Raw genomic sequence first — 12,985 nt, 5'->3', positions numbered from 1 at the left:
AGAGAAGCAGAGAATCCTTAACCTGAAAGGGCCATAGTCATACTGCCACCTTGCGAAATACCCTCATGAATAAAAATCGTAATTAAAAAAGAGAGAGAAGGCTTTTGCCCCTAATAGTCTATTCTGAACATTTCAAAAGGAAGATTATTTCTGAATAAACCAGATTTTCTGGGGTAGAGCAGCAATGGTCTTAATACGAGTCATGACTTTTAAGGCCAGGTGCAGTGGCTCATGCCTATAGTCGTAGCACTTTGGGAGGCTGAGCAGGCAGATCACCTGAGGTTGGGAGTTCGAGACCAGCCTGACCAACATGGAGAAACCCTGCCTCTTCTAAAAATACAAAATTAGCTGGGCATGGTGGCACATACCTGTAATCCCAGCTACTTGGGACACTGAGGCAGGAGAATCTCTTGAAACCTGACGGCGGAGGCTGCAGTTAGCCGAGATTGCACCATCGCACTCCAGCCTGGGCAACAAGAGTGAAACTCTGTCTCAAAAAAACAAAGTCATGACTTTTTAACCAGATATTTAAGTGAGGCTTCATATATGTGCCAAAGGACCTTTAGAACCTGCCTAACAGTGAGAAGATTAAGATGAAAAGGAATCTTAATTTAGAGAATTTGGAGTACTGATGAGAAGAATATTCCATACAACTTGGCAGAGACTCCTAGCTAGCTAGCCAAAACTTGTTGACGCTTCCTTTGCGCCTAAAGCTAGACTGTATTTCTAAGTCTTCCATGCAGTTTTTTGTGGCCATATAAATTAAGATGGAAGCAAAAATGCCATGTTCCACCTCTAGATCTGGTCCATAAAAACTCCTAATTGTGGAACACAATGTTTTTGTTTTGTTTTGTTTTGCTTTTTCTATAGGAGTTGCCATAGTCACAAGATATAAGGAGCTCTGATAATCACATGCGGGAGCACATTTCTGTACACCTGTCTCCTTTCATACCCGGGTTTCTTTGTTACTTCATCTTACCTTATTCTGACTAACGCAAGCGCTCAACAGAAGCATATAATGTAGTAATGAAGCCAGAAAACAACAACTACCCACACAAAAACCCCTCAGGCAATTATTGGTACTCCTGAAGCATCATTCCACACACACAAAAAAGAATTTTCAATAGAAAATTGGTTGATAAAGGCATAGCTCCATTTCAGGAGATTCTTATGTTATTCATGTATGTGAAAATGAGAAATTACCATTTATCCTATAGGCAAGTGCTGACTTTAAATACAAAAAAAGAGAGAAGAGATTGAAGTTTTTTGTTCTTCTCAAATGTGTCACCATTTGGTATAAAACTCAAGCACTCTCCAAAGTGATAACTATGACTTTGTATGACAAATTTGGGGAATTAAGAATGATTTATGGCATTTATAAAAGAAATAGAATCAAATTTTGAATTTAATATTTACATATTATATACACTATATATATTTTGTTTTTACATATTCCTCTCATCTATCTCTATCCACCCATCTACTTACTTACCTACCTGTTATGGGCTCTGAAATAAGATGGCCTGTGCCAAAATCTAGTTATGTCACTCATCTGTGGCATGCCTTTGGAAAAGTTGCATAAACTCTCTGGTTTTTATGTGTTGTGAAATGAAGTGAGTGCATGCATATGGTGGCCATGAAAATACAGCTCCCGGCCGGGCGCAGTGGCTCATGCCTGTAATCCCAGCACTTTGGGAGGCCCAGGAGGGTGAATCATGAGGTCAGGAGATCGAGACCATCCTGGCTAACATGGTGAAAACCCGTCTCTACCAAAAATACAAAAAAAAAAAAAAAAAAAAAAATTAGCCAGGCGTGGTGGAGGGCACCTGCAGTCCTAGCTACTCGGGAGGCTGAGGCAGGAGAATGGCATGAACCCAGGAAGTGGAGCTTGCAGTGAGCCGAGATCGCACCACTGCTCTACTGTGCTCCAGCCTGAGGGACTGAGCAAGACTCCGTCTCAAAAAAAAGAAAGAAAATGCAGCTCCCAGATCTCCCACAACAGCAAACATATTTGACGGGTGGCTCCAGCGGCTGACTTCCCGGATCTTCCCCTATGTTCAGCAAAGGTCTTATGCAGGCCCGATTTCTGCAAGAAGAGGAACAATTTTAAGGAGCACCTTGGCTTGAGGTCTCCCCTCATCCTGGTTGGAAGTTTCTTAGAACAGTCCCACAGGTTGAGACTCTTCCTATCCAATCTGTATCACTGTCTTTCTCTTTGCTTTGCTTTCCTTCTTTTTGTCCCTCACAGCTGTTTGGTTGTTCTCAGTAAAACTTGTGCATGTCTAATCCCATCTTGGAGACCCAAAGTAACACGATGCCTGTCAAGAGTTAGCACAGGGTAAGTGCTTAATGCCTACTATTTTTATTTGTATTATTTTCATTCATAAAAGAGTAGATCCTATAAGCACAATGGTAAAGTGGCAGCCTTAGGGATCAGGTGAACATAGAGTAGACTTTCAAGACTAGGAAAAACATATACAACTTAAAATCTCATATCTTAGTGAATATGATATTATCACTTAAAATGAATATGAATACAGAAAGCAATAAAAACAACATATAAGGGCTGATTTGTAACTCACGGTTAGTTTAGATATATTTTTAGTTTTATTTTTAAAGTCCCCTCACCTTTATTCTAATTTTAGAGATGTGATGAAAAAAGATTGAAGGAGCAAAGAAAAATGGAGTGTGGCTGAATTTTGCATTAAATACTTGAATTTTATAGCATATGCACAGATAAGCTCTTTCCCATAATTGGTGTAGTCTTTAAAATAAAGGAGATAAAATAAAAATAGGAGGGGCAAAATAACTCTTCTCTAATACGGAAAGTAATAGAGCATGATTTTCTATTTGTGAATTCTTTGTACCAGTCAGACATGCATTACAATACGTATTAAATGTTGCCTCTGAGTAGAGTTAAATGCTAAGTGATTTGGGAACAAAGTCAAAGGATATAGATGCATGATCGCTGATTTCTGTCACTGGGTTGCTTAAGGCTTACATGGATCTCCACATGTAAATAATTTATTAATAAATGATAACAAACTACAACCCATGCTCAGAGATGCTGTGAAAATGTGTAAGTAGACAATAAGAAGTTATCTCACAGCAGTCAGAATGGCTATTATTAAAAAGTCAAAAATCGGCTGGGCATGGTGGCTCATGCCTGTAATCCCAGCACTTTGGGAGACCAAGGCAGGCGGATCACCAGGTCAGGAGACCATCCTGGCTAACACAGTGAAACCCCATCTCTACTAAATACAAAAAAAAATTAGCCAGGCGTGGTGGCGGGCGCCTGTAGTCCCAGCTCTGAGGCAGGAGAATGGCATGAACCCGGGAGGCGGAGTTTGCAGTGAGCCGAGATTGCCCCAGTGCACTCCAGCCTGGGCGACAGAGCAAGACTCCATCTCAAAAAAAAAAAAAAAAAGTCAAAAATTAACAGGTGGTAAGGCCATGTAGAAAAGGGAAGATTCATATACCATTGGTGGGAATGTAAATTATTTCAGCCACTATGGAAAGCAGTTTGGAGGTTTCTCAAAGAACATAGAACTATCATTCCATCCAGCAATCTCATTACTAAGTGTACATCCAAAGGAAAAGAAATTGTTATAACAAAAAGACACATGCACTCATATATTCATTGCAGTACTATTTGCTATAGCAAAGAGATGAAGTCAACCTAGGTGCCCATCAATGGTGGATTTGGTAAAGAAAATGTGGTACATATACACCATGGAATAATATACAGCCATAAAAGAGAACAAAATAGGCCGGGCACAGTGGCTCACGCCTGTAATTTCAGCACGTTGGGAGGCTGAGGCAGGTGGATCACCTGAGGTCAGGAGTTCAAGACAAGCCTGGCCAACATGGCAAAGCCCTGTCTCTACTAAAAATACAGAAAACATTAGCTGGACATGGTGGTGCGCACCTGTAGTCCCAACTACTCAGGAGGCTGAGGCATAAGAATCACTTGAACCCAGGAGGCAGAGGTTGCAGTGAGTTGAAATCATGCCACTGCACTCCAGCCTGGGTGACAGAGTGAGACTCCATCTCAAAAAAAAAAAAAAAGAAAGAAAAAAAAAAAGAGAGAACAAAATAATATCCTTTGCAGCAACATGGATGCAGCAGCCAGAGGCCATGATCCTAAGCAAATAAACACAAGAACAGAAAACCAAATACCTCTTATTCTCATTTATACATGAAAGTGAATCATCGGGTACTCATGGAGGGAGAAATGGGAAGAACAGACACTAGGGGCCCCTAGATGGGTGAAGGAGGGAGAAGGGCAAGGGCTGAGAACTACCTACTGGGTATCATGCTCACTATCTGGGTGATAGGATCATTCGCACCCACAAACCTTCGTGTCATGCAGTATATCCATGGGGCAAACCTGCACCTGGACCCTTGGAATCTCAAATAAAAGTTGAAATCATTAAAAAACAAATGAAAACATTTCTTAATTGCCCACCACGTGTCAGGCATGGTATTCATGATATCCCATGAAATCCTGTTGAGAGGTACTGTGAATCTTCTCTATATTCTGGGTAAGAAAGCTGAGATACAGACTAGAACACAGACCCAGGATTTTTTTTTCTTTTGGTGAGATGGAGTCTAGCTCTGCCACCCCGGCTGGAGTGCAGTGTTGTGATCTCGGCTCACGGCAACCTTCGTCTCCTGCAGACCCAGGATTCTAACCTGGATTTAGGGCTTTTCTTTTTAGCCTCTGAGGCACTGAGAGTCTACAAGGTTCCAGTCCACAATCTAAACAAAATGACTGTCAGGAAAGATGATTTTAACGGAGACAAATCTTGAGTAGATAGTGCACCTCGTAGCTTTTACAGAAGGTAATAGAGAATATTCCAAGGATAGAATAGAGAAACCAGGGCAAAGGTACAAAATGGAAGAAAAGCAAACTATAGGTCCAAGAGAGAAAGCCAGCCCCGCCTATCAGCACTAGAAGCTCTGTTTGGGGAATTACTGAGAGATGAGACAGGGTGGAAGGGAGCGGGTCACCGCTGGACAGCCTGAAGGGCAGGTCACGGCAGAACTGACACCTGCTGTTGAAGGCACTTTGTTTTGGCAGCTGTATGTTCTGGGCCTGGAATCCTGGCATGAGGGTGTGGGGAGCCAGCTTAGGGGTGTAACTCTGGAAATGGAAAGCAGGGTGTGACTCACAAACACAAAAACACAACCAAACCCCAACTGTTTACAGAGCAAGCACTGGGGATTGGTGACATCGCGTAAAGGAAACATGAGGAGGAAAGCCAGCCTTGGTCCGCAGCTGGGCACTGGTACCACGCGGGACCGGGTTAGAACATGAGGAGGAGGCAGGAAATATTGTCAGCAGTGACAGCAAAGCTCCACAGCCCTGCTTTCCACGATCATCACACACTGTGCGCGACCTATATATACAGGAACAGGAGGCTGGCCTCTCGGGCTCGCGGGACGCACGCAGGTGTAGAATCACCCGCTGTGGGGAGTGCAGCAGACAAAAGGGTCTCACTCAGGTCGGAGTCAGAGCTGGCCAGAATGTCACCCTCGGGTGTCTGCCAGGCCTCGCAGGGGAATTCTGCCATTGATCTCACCTCACCCTTCCCCAGAGCCAGAGCTAATCCCCTGTGAAAAGATTTGGAGCTGCAGCCACCATCTCCCCAGGCACCATTGTGTGTTTCTGCAGCTCAAGTGGGCCCCAGCGCGGGCAGCTAACAGTCTTTGGCGCACACGCTGCTGCCACACCACACGGCTGCCTAATCAGCGCCTATTATGTTGTATAAAGCTGCACTGATGTGCCTCTTAAAACCGTACCACGGACACACCTACCATCTGACACCGTACAATTAGCCCTGCGCTCTCGGAGCCCACGGTAGCCGCGGCGTTGCCACATTAGAGGAATGGTTGCTAGAGATCCCGCACAGCCTGTATTGCCTGCGGAGAGCCTTCTCCCTTCTAGGGCAAAGGATGGGGGGTCGTGTTCTGTGTATCACCAAAAAGTGTTAATTTTCCAGAGCATTTCCTCCTAAGGAAACCACCGTGCTATCTCGTCATGTGATCCATTACGATTTACCCCGCTGGGAAATGTTCCCCCTTCCCTAGACTGAGAAAATAGGACTTCACTGAGCAATTGATGTGTTTGGCTGGAGAAGTATATTTGTTTCGGGAGCTCTGTGACATTTCACTTCACCAGATAATCTTATAGAAAACCCCCGTGACATCTCCATGTATTATATTCTATCATGTTTCACCCCCAGTCCAAGCTCCCTTACTCCCTGCTACATACACACACACAGACACACACACACAGACATGCACTCTCTCGTACACACAATCGTCTATTATTCACACACACATACACACATCCACTCACACACAGACACATGCATATACACATCCACCCACTTATATACACGCGCATCTACTGTTCACCACACACACTCACCCACCCACTCACATATATATACACACACAGACATGCACCCATTCACCATATACACACACACATAGACACGCACCTGTTCACCACACATAAACAAATACACACACACACAGACTTGCACCCATTCATGATACACACACACATGCATTTACAGACACACAGACATGCACTTACACACACACACACTCACCCACCCACTCACTCACATACATATACACACAAAGACATGCACCCATTCACCATAGACACAGACACGCACCTATTCACCACATATAAACACATACACACACATACACAGACACCCACTCACAGACACACACAGACTTGCACCCATTCATGATACACACACACACACACACCCCTACTCACATACACAGACATGCACCTACTTACATATAGACACACACACATACAGTCACTCACACAGACACACACACAGGCATGCACTCACACACACACAGACACACACACACACAGAGGTCAGGCTCAAATCTACTTCCGAATGCAAAGACAGGACAATACTGCAAAGGCAAACTTTCAGAGTACAATGCTACTTGAAGGTTTCTCAAGCATCCGAAAGAGGCAAGGAGCCGGATCTAATAAATACTGGGACTGGGATTCTAGCGTACAAAGTAACCATCAGGGCTTGTGCTATATATACCATGTACAAATGCAGTTTTGAACAAGGAGAACAGAGCATTGGAAACCTGGATTCTTCTTAGAAAATCCAGCTACGGGCTCTAATTGTCAGAGCAAGGAGAACAGCCAGCGGTCAAGGAGGCTGGGAGGAGAGCTTTTGTGAGCTGTAAAGGAAGCCAATGTGCTTTCTCCAGCAGGACACTTTGTGGGGGAAGAGGAAATGTGTTTGGGGAGGCCTGTTTACACACCAAGGGGCAATGCAAATGCACTGGTGAGGGCCTTCCAGGGACACAGGGGCAGGGAATTTAAGGTTTTAGGATAATGGAAAATGTTCCCTCTGGTGCTGGTTTTTCTAACCAGGAAGTAAGAAAGTTTCCACCTTTCTCAAAATCTGTTTTTATCCATCTGTAGGCTCAGGAACTGAGACAGCTCTCCAGCTGCAACTTAAAAAATAAAATACAATAAAATAAAAGCTGAACCTTTGATAGTAAAACATCTCAATAGCTGTTTTTTGTTACTGTCATTTTAGTGGTGGTGGTGGTGTATCCTCCAATCTTTATTCTGATTCACCTTCTGCTCTGAAACTGCAACGTTTCTTGGGAAGTGCCAAGAGAACAGTTTTTGCTGAATTTCCAGCTGGAAGTTTTAAGAATTAAAATGTCCCAGTATGTCAGCACTCATGCTATTTCTAGTCATGCTTTGAATCAGATGTGACTAAAAATATGGATTTTCAGATTCTGACCAAAAAAAAAAAAAAAAACCCCAAAAACAAAAAACACTTTAACTTGACATACTTTGAGAATACCCAGGTACTTACCTATTTATTTGGAGTTGGAGATGGTAGCTTCTGGTCAAGGGGAAAGGTCTATTGAATATTTTGCAACAAAGAAATGTTTAAAATAGACTTGTCTTCTATTCAAGTTCAGCTTCAGAAGTCATGCCATCTCCTATCCCTGAGCCACTTGTGGTGATTTACGTTTTTGTATCAGAGTCTCTTAAAGCACATGAGATTTTGTTTTCTTTTTTTGTACCCCAGATTCCCTCAATGTATAAGACGAGGAGCCTCAAGAAAAGAATTGAATTTTGGGGGCCGGTAGTCAATGTCAGCACATTCTCTAATGAGCTCTAGCCACAGTGAACTGCCCTACCGATGAGACCACATGTTCCAGGCAGACGGATGGAGGCCCTCAGGGGGTCACAACCTCCCTTATAAGGAAAGCTGGAGTCACATACATGCACAATTTTGGTGAAAAAAAATACCAAGACATTGACACTTCACAGAAGATACTAGCAACTTTGTTACACAGACCTTAACCCTCTCAGCTTCCCGACTCTATTTTCTGATTTTCTCATGGGTTGGGCAGCTACATTCTTCCTTGAGCACATTTTGCTAAGAAGAATAAGATGGAAAATTAGCATTCTCGGAGGCTCCAGCAATCATGCAGATGCAATAAGCTGAATACGTCGTGCAACAAAAATAAAACACGGAGCATGCTTCTATTTGGATCTGCGCTCTCCTAATAGCAACCACACATGCGTGTTAGATTTGGGATTATTGAAGATAGCACAGAAGTGGGGGAAGTGAGAGAGAGAGAGAGAGGTTAAATGGGAAAGGGAGGGGCACACTAGATGAGAGTTTTATTCCTAGGACATTATACGTGTGCGAGATACTATGAGGAGATCCTTGGAGAGGTATGGTGAAAGGAGATAATTTGTATTTTTAGTTGATTAAAAATATGATGTCTTTCAGTAAACAAACATTTATGTTAAAATGGGACTACAGAAGAAGGCAAAGTAGATCACCTTTTTGGTCCATACAACGTGTGGTTTTATTTTTTTTTTTTTTTATACTTTAAGTTCTGGAGTACATGTGCAGAACATGCAGGTTTGTTACATAGGTATACATGTGCCATGTGGTTGTTCCACCCATCAACCCATCATCTACATTAGGTATTTTTCCTAATGCTATCCCTCCTCTATCCTCCCCACCCCTTGACAAGCCCTGGTGCATGATGTTTCCCTCCCTGTGTCCACGTGTTCTCATTGTTCAACTTCCACTTATGAGTGAGAACATGCAGTGTTTGTGAGAGGTGAAGCCAGCTGGACTTCCTGGCTTGAGTGGGGACTTGGAGAACTTTTCTGTCTAGCTAGAGGATTGTAAACGCACCAATCAGCACTCTGTGTCTATGTAAAGGATTGTAAATGCAGCAATCAGCACTCTGTAAATATGCACCAATCAGCACTCTGTAAAAATGCACCCATCAGTGCTCTGTGTCTAGCTAAAGGATTGTAAACACACCAATTAGCACCCTGTAAAATGGACCAATCAGCAGGACGTGGGTGGGGACAAATAAGGGAATAAAAGCTGGCCACCCCACCCAGCAGTGGCAACTTGCTCAGGTCCCCTTCCACACTGTGGAAGCTTTGTTCTTCCACTCTTCACAATAAATCTTGCTGCTGCTCACTCTTTGGGTCCGTGCCACCTTTAAGAGCTGTAACACTCACTGCAAAGGTCTGTGGCTTCATTCTTGAAGTCAATGAGACGAGGAACCCACTGGAAGAAACCAACTTCGGACACATCTTGGTGACCACAAAGGAACCATCACCAAGCAGTGAGTACCACTGGACCCCTTTCACTTACTATTCTGTCCTATTTTTCCTTAAAATTCAGGGGCTAAATACCAGCCACCTGTCGGCCTGTTAAAAGTGACTAGTGCGGCCACCAGACTAAAGACACAGGTGTCAGGCTTTCTGGGAAAGGGCTAACAACCCCTGACTCTTTGGAGTTAAGAGCGTTGGTTTGCCTGGAACCAGCTTGCACTTTTCCTGTACTTCTGGGCTGAGTGGAGGGTGGACAGAGAGGAAAGCCATTCAGCTCCGGGATCCCGACAAAAAGTTGGTTGAGTCTATAGCTATGAGTAGAACTCTCAAAGTTACATCGCCCAAGTGAGACTCACCCATCTATCCTATCTATCCTGACCCTTGCCTCCTGGGTCCTAATGCCTGTCAGACAAACTTCCTCCTGCCTCTATTCTCTGACGCTAGTCCTGCTTCTAAAAACCACTCGCTGTCTCTGGTGCTTTTCTAGATTCTCCTAAAGAATGATTTCTAGTATAAACCTCAGGACTCTGTTCCCTTCTTTAGGCACCCGGGCTCACCAATCAGAAAGACATAATTTTTGCCCAAAGCCCCATTGCGGTGGGGGACTATCTGGAATTTTAGGATCCCTCCTCAGACTAGCAGGCCTGAAGCTAGGATATGGGAAGCCTCAGAAATGATATCCTTCCTATTCATATTATGAGAAGTGAGGACAAAAGGTGTCACTCTTCCAACCCTGGAGATCTCTTGCCTCCCTCAGGGTATGGTCCTCCACTTCATTTTGGGGCATAACATCTTTATAGGACAGTGGAAAGGTCCCAATACTAACAGGAGAATGCTTAGGACTCTAACAGGTTTTTGAGAATGTGTCTGTAAGGGCCAGTAAATCCGATTTTTCTCGGTCCTCTCTGTGGTCTAGGAGAACAGGCAAGGGTGCAGGTTTTCGAGAATGAGTTGGTAAGGGCCACTAAATCCAACCTTCCTAGGTCCTCCCTGCGGTCTAGGAGGAAAACTAGTATTTCCGCCTCTGTGTTGGTGAGTGCAACTATTCCGATCAGCAGGGTTCAGGGACCATTGAGGGTTCCTGGGCAACAGAGGTTTCTGCTGCTGCGCCGGTAAGCGCAACTATTCCGATCAGCAGGGTCCAGGGACCATTACAGGTTCTTGGGCAGGGGATGGAAAACAAACAAACCAAAACTGCAGGTGGTTTTTTCTTTCAGATGGGAAACACTCAGGCATCAACAGGCTCACCCTTGAAATGCATCCTAAGCCAGTGGGACCAATTCGACCCACAAACTCTGAAAAAGGGGCAGCTCATTTTTTCTGCACTATGGCCTGGTCCCAATATTCTCTCTCTGATGGGGAAAAATGGCCACCTGAGGGAAGTATAAATTACAATACTATCTTGCAGCTTGACCTTTTCTGTAGGAGGGAAGGCAAATGGAGTGAAATACCTTATGTACAAGTTTTCTTTTCATTGAAGGAGAATCCACACCTATGCAAAGCTTGCAATTTGCATCCCACAAGAGGACCTCTCAGCTTACATCCATATCCTAGCTTCCCTATAGCTCCCCTTCCTATTAATGATAAGCCTCCTCTAATCTTCCCCACCCAGATGGAAACAAGCAAAGAAATCTCCAAGGGACCACAACCCCCTCCCCTGGCTGTTGGTTGTGTCCCCTTCAAGCTGTAGGGGGAGGGGAATTTGGCCCAACTCAGGTACATGTCCCCTTCTCCCTCTCTGATTTAAAGCAGATCAAGGCAAACCTGGAGAAGTTTTCAGATAATCCTGATAGATATACAGATGTCTTACAGGTCTAGGGAAAACCTTTGATGTCATTTAGAGAGATGTCATGCTAGTAGGTCAAACCCTGGCCTTTAATGAAAAGACTGCGGCTTTAGCTGCAGCCTGAGAGTTTGGAAATACCTGGTATCTTAGTCAAGTAAATGACAGAATGACAGCCGAAGAAAGGGACAAATTTCCTACCGGTCAGCAAGCCGTTCCCAGTATGGATCCCCACTGGGACCTCGACTCAGATCATGGGGACTGGAGTCACAAACATCTGTTGACCTGTGTTCTAGAAGGACTAAGGAGAATTAAGAAAAAGCCCATGAAGCATTCAATGATGTCCACCATAACTCAGAGAAAGGAAGAAACTCCAGACACATCGGAAGGAACAAACTCCGTACACACCATCCTTAAGAGCTGTAACACTCACCGTGAAGGTCCGCGGCTTCATTCTTAAAGTCAGCAAGACCAAGAACGCACTGGAAAGAACTAACTCCAGACACATTTGGTTTTCTGTTCTTGTGTTTGCTGAAAATGTGGTTTCCAGCTTCATTCATGTCCCTACAAAGGACATGAACTCATCCTTTTTTATGTCTGTATAGTATCCCATGGTGTATATGTGCCACATTTTCTTTATCCAGTCTATCATTGATGGTCAATTGGGTTGGTTCCAAGTCTTTGCTATTGTGATCTGTGCTGCAATAAACGTATGTGTACATGTGTCTTTATAGCAGAATTATTTTTTATCCTTTGGGAATATACCTAGTAATGGGATTGCTGGGTGAAATGGTATTTCTAGTTCTAGATCCTTGAGAAATCGCCACACTGTCTTCCACAATGGTCAAACTAACTTACACTCCCACCAACGGTGTAAAAGTGTTCCTATTTCTCTACATCCTCTCCAGCATCGTTTGTTTCCTGACTTTTTAATAATCGCCATTCTAACTGGCATGAGATGGTATCTCATTGTAGTTTTGATTTGCATTACTCTAATGACCAGTGATGATGAGCTTTTTTTCATGTTTATTGGCTACATAAATGTCTTCTTTTGAGAAGTATCTGTTCATATCCTTCACCCACTTTTTAATGAGGTTATTTGTTTTTTCTTGTAAATTTGTTTAAGTTCCTTGTGGATTCTGGATATTAGCCCTTTGTCAGATGGATAGATTACAAAAATTTTCTCCCATTCACAGATAAATTCTACCAGAGGCTTTATTTTTATATTTTTATATTAAATATTTGAGTTTTGAAGACTTTAAAATATCTTTTTATTTGTTCTGGAAACTACATTATCTATCATCAGAAAGATTTTGATTACATTTATTATAGAAACAACGGAAAAAATCATTCATTCACTCATTCATCCACTTATTTCTTCACTGTGAGGCACTCCCTTGCAGGGCATTTAGAGTAATTGGTCCCCACCAACCAAATGCCTTGAGCATTCCCCAATCATTGTGAGAACCAAAAAGAAAACTAAAAGCCTCCAACTTATTTCCAAACACTCTGCAGAGGAAGGGGGTACA

General features: G+C 43.4%; 1 long non-coding RNA gene across 2 annotated transcripts; it reads left to right on the top strand.

Moving 5' to 3' along the window:
• The first annotated feature begins 2,245 nt into the window (after positions 1 to 2,245).
• Positions 2,246 to 12,180, top strand: LOC141407645 (uncharacterized). Of its 2 annotated transcripts, XR_012417449.1 has the most exons (3): positions 2,246 to 2,338; positions 8,109 to 9,684; positions 10,891 to 12,180. It is a non-coding gene; the product is annotated as an uncharacterized lncRNA (long non-coding RNA). The 2 variants fall into 2 exon arrangements; XR_012417448.1 differs by having other exon boundaries at positions 8,109 to 12,180.
• The last annotated feature ends 805 nt before the right edge of the window (positions 12,181 to 12,985 follow it).

This window comes from Macaca fascicularis, chromosome 9, assembly GCF_037993035.2.
Source record: "Macaca fascicularis isolate 582-1 chromosome 9, T2T-MFA8v1.1".
Taxonomy (NCBI): Eukaryota; Metazoa; Chordata; class Mammalia; order Primates; family Cercopithecidae; genus Macaca; species Macaca fascicularis.
The sequence above is the reverse complement of the archived record's forward strand: the minus strand, read 5'-3'. Positions and strand labels throughout refer to the sequence as shown.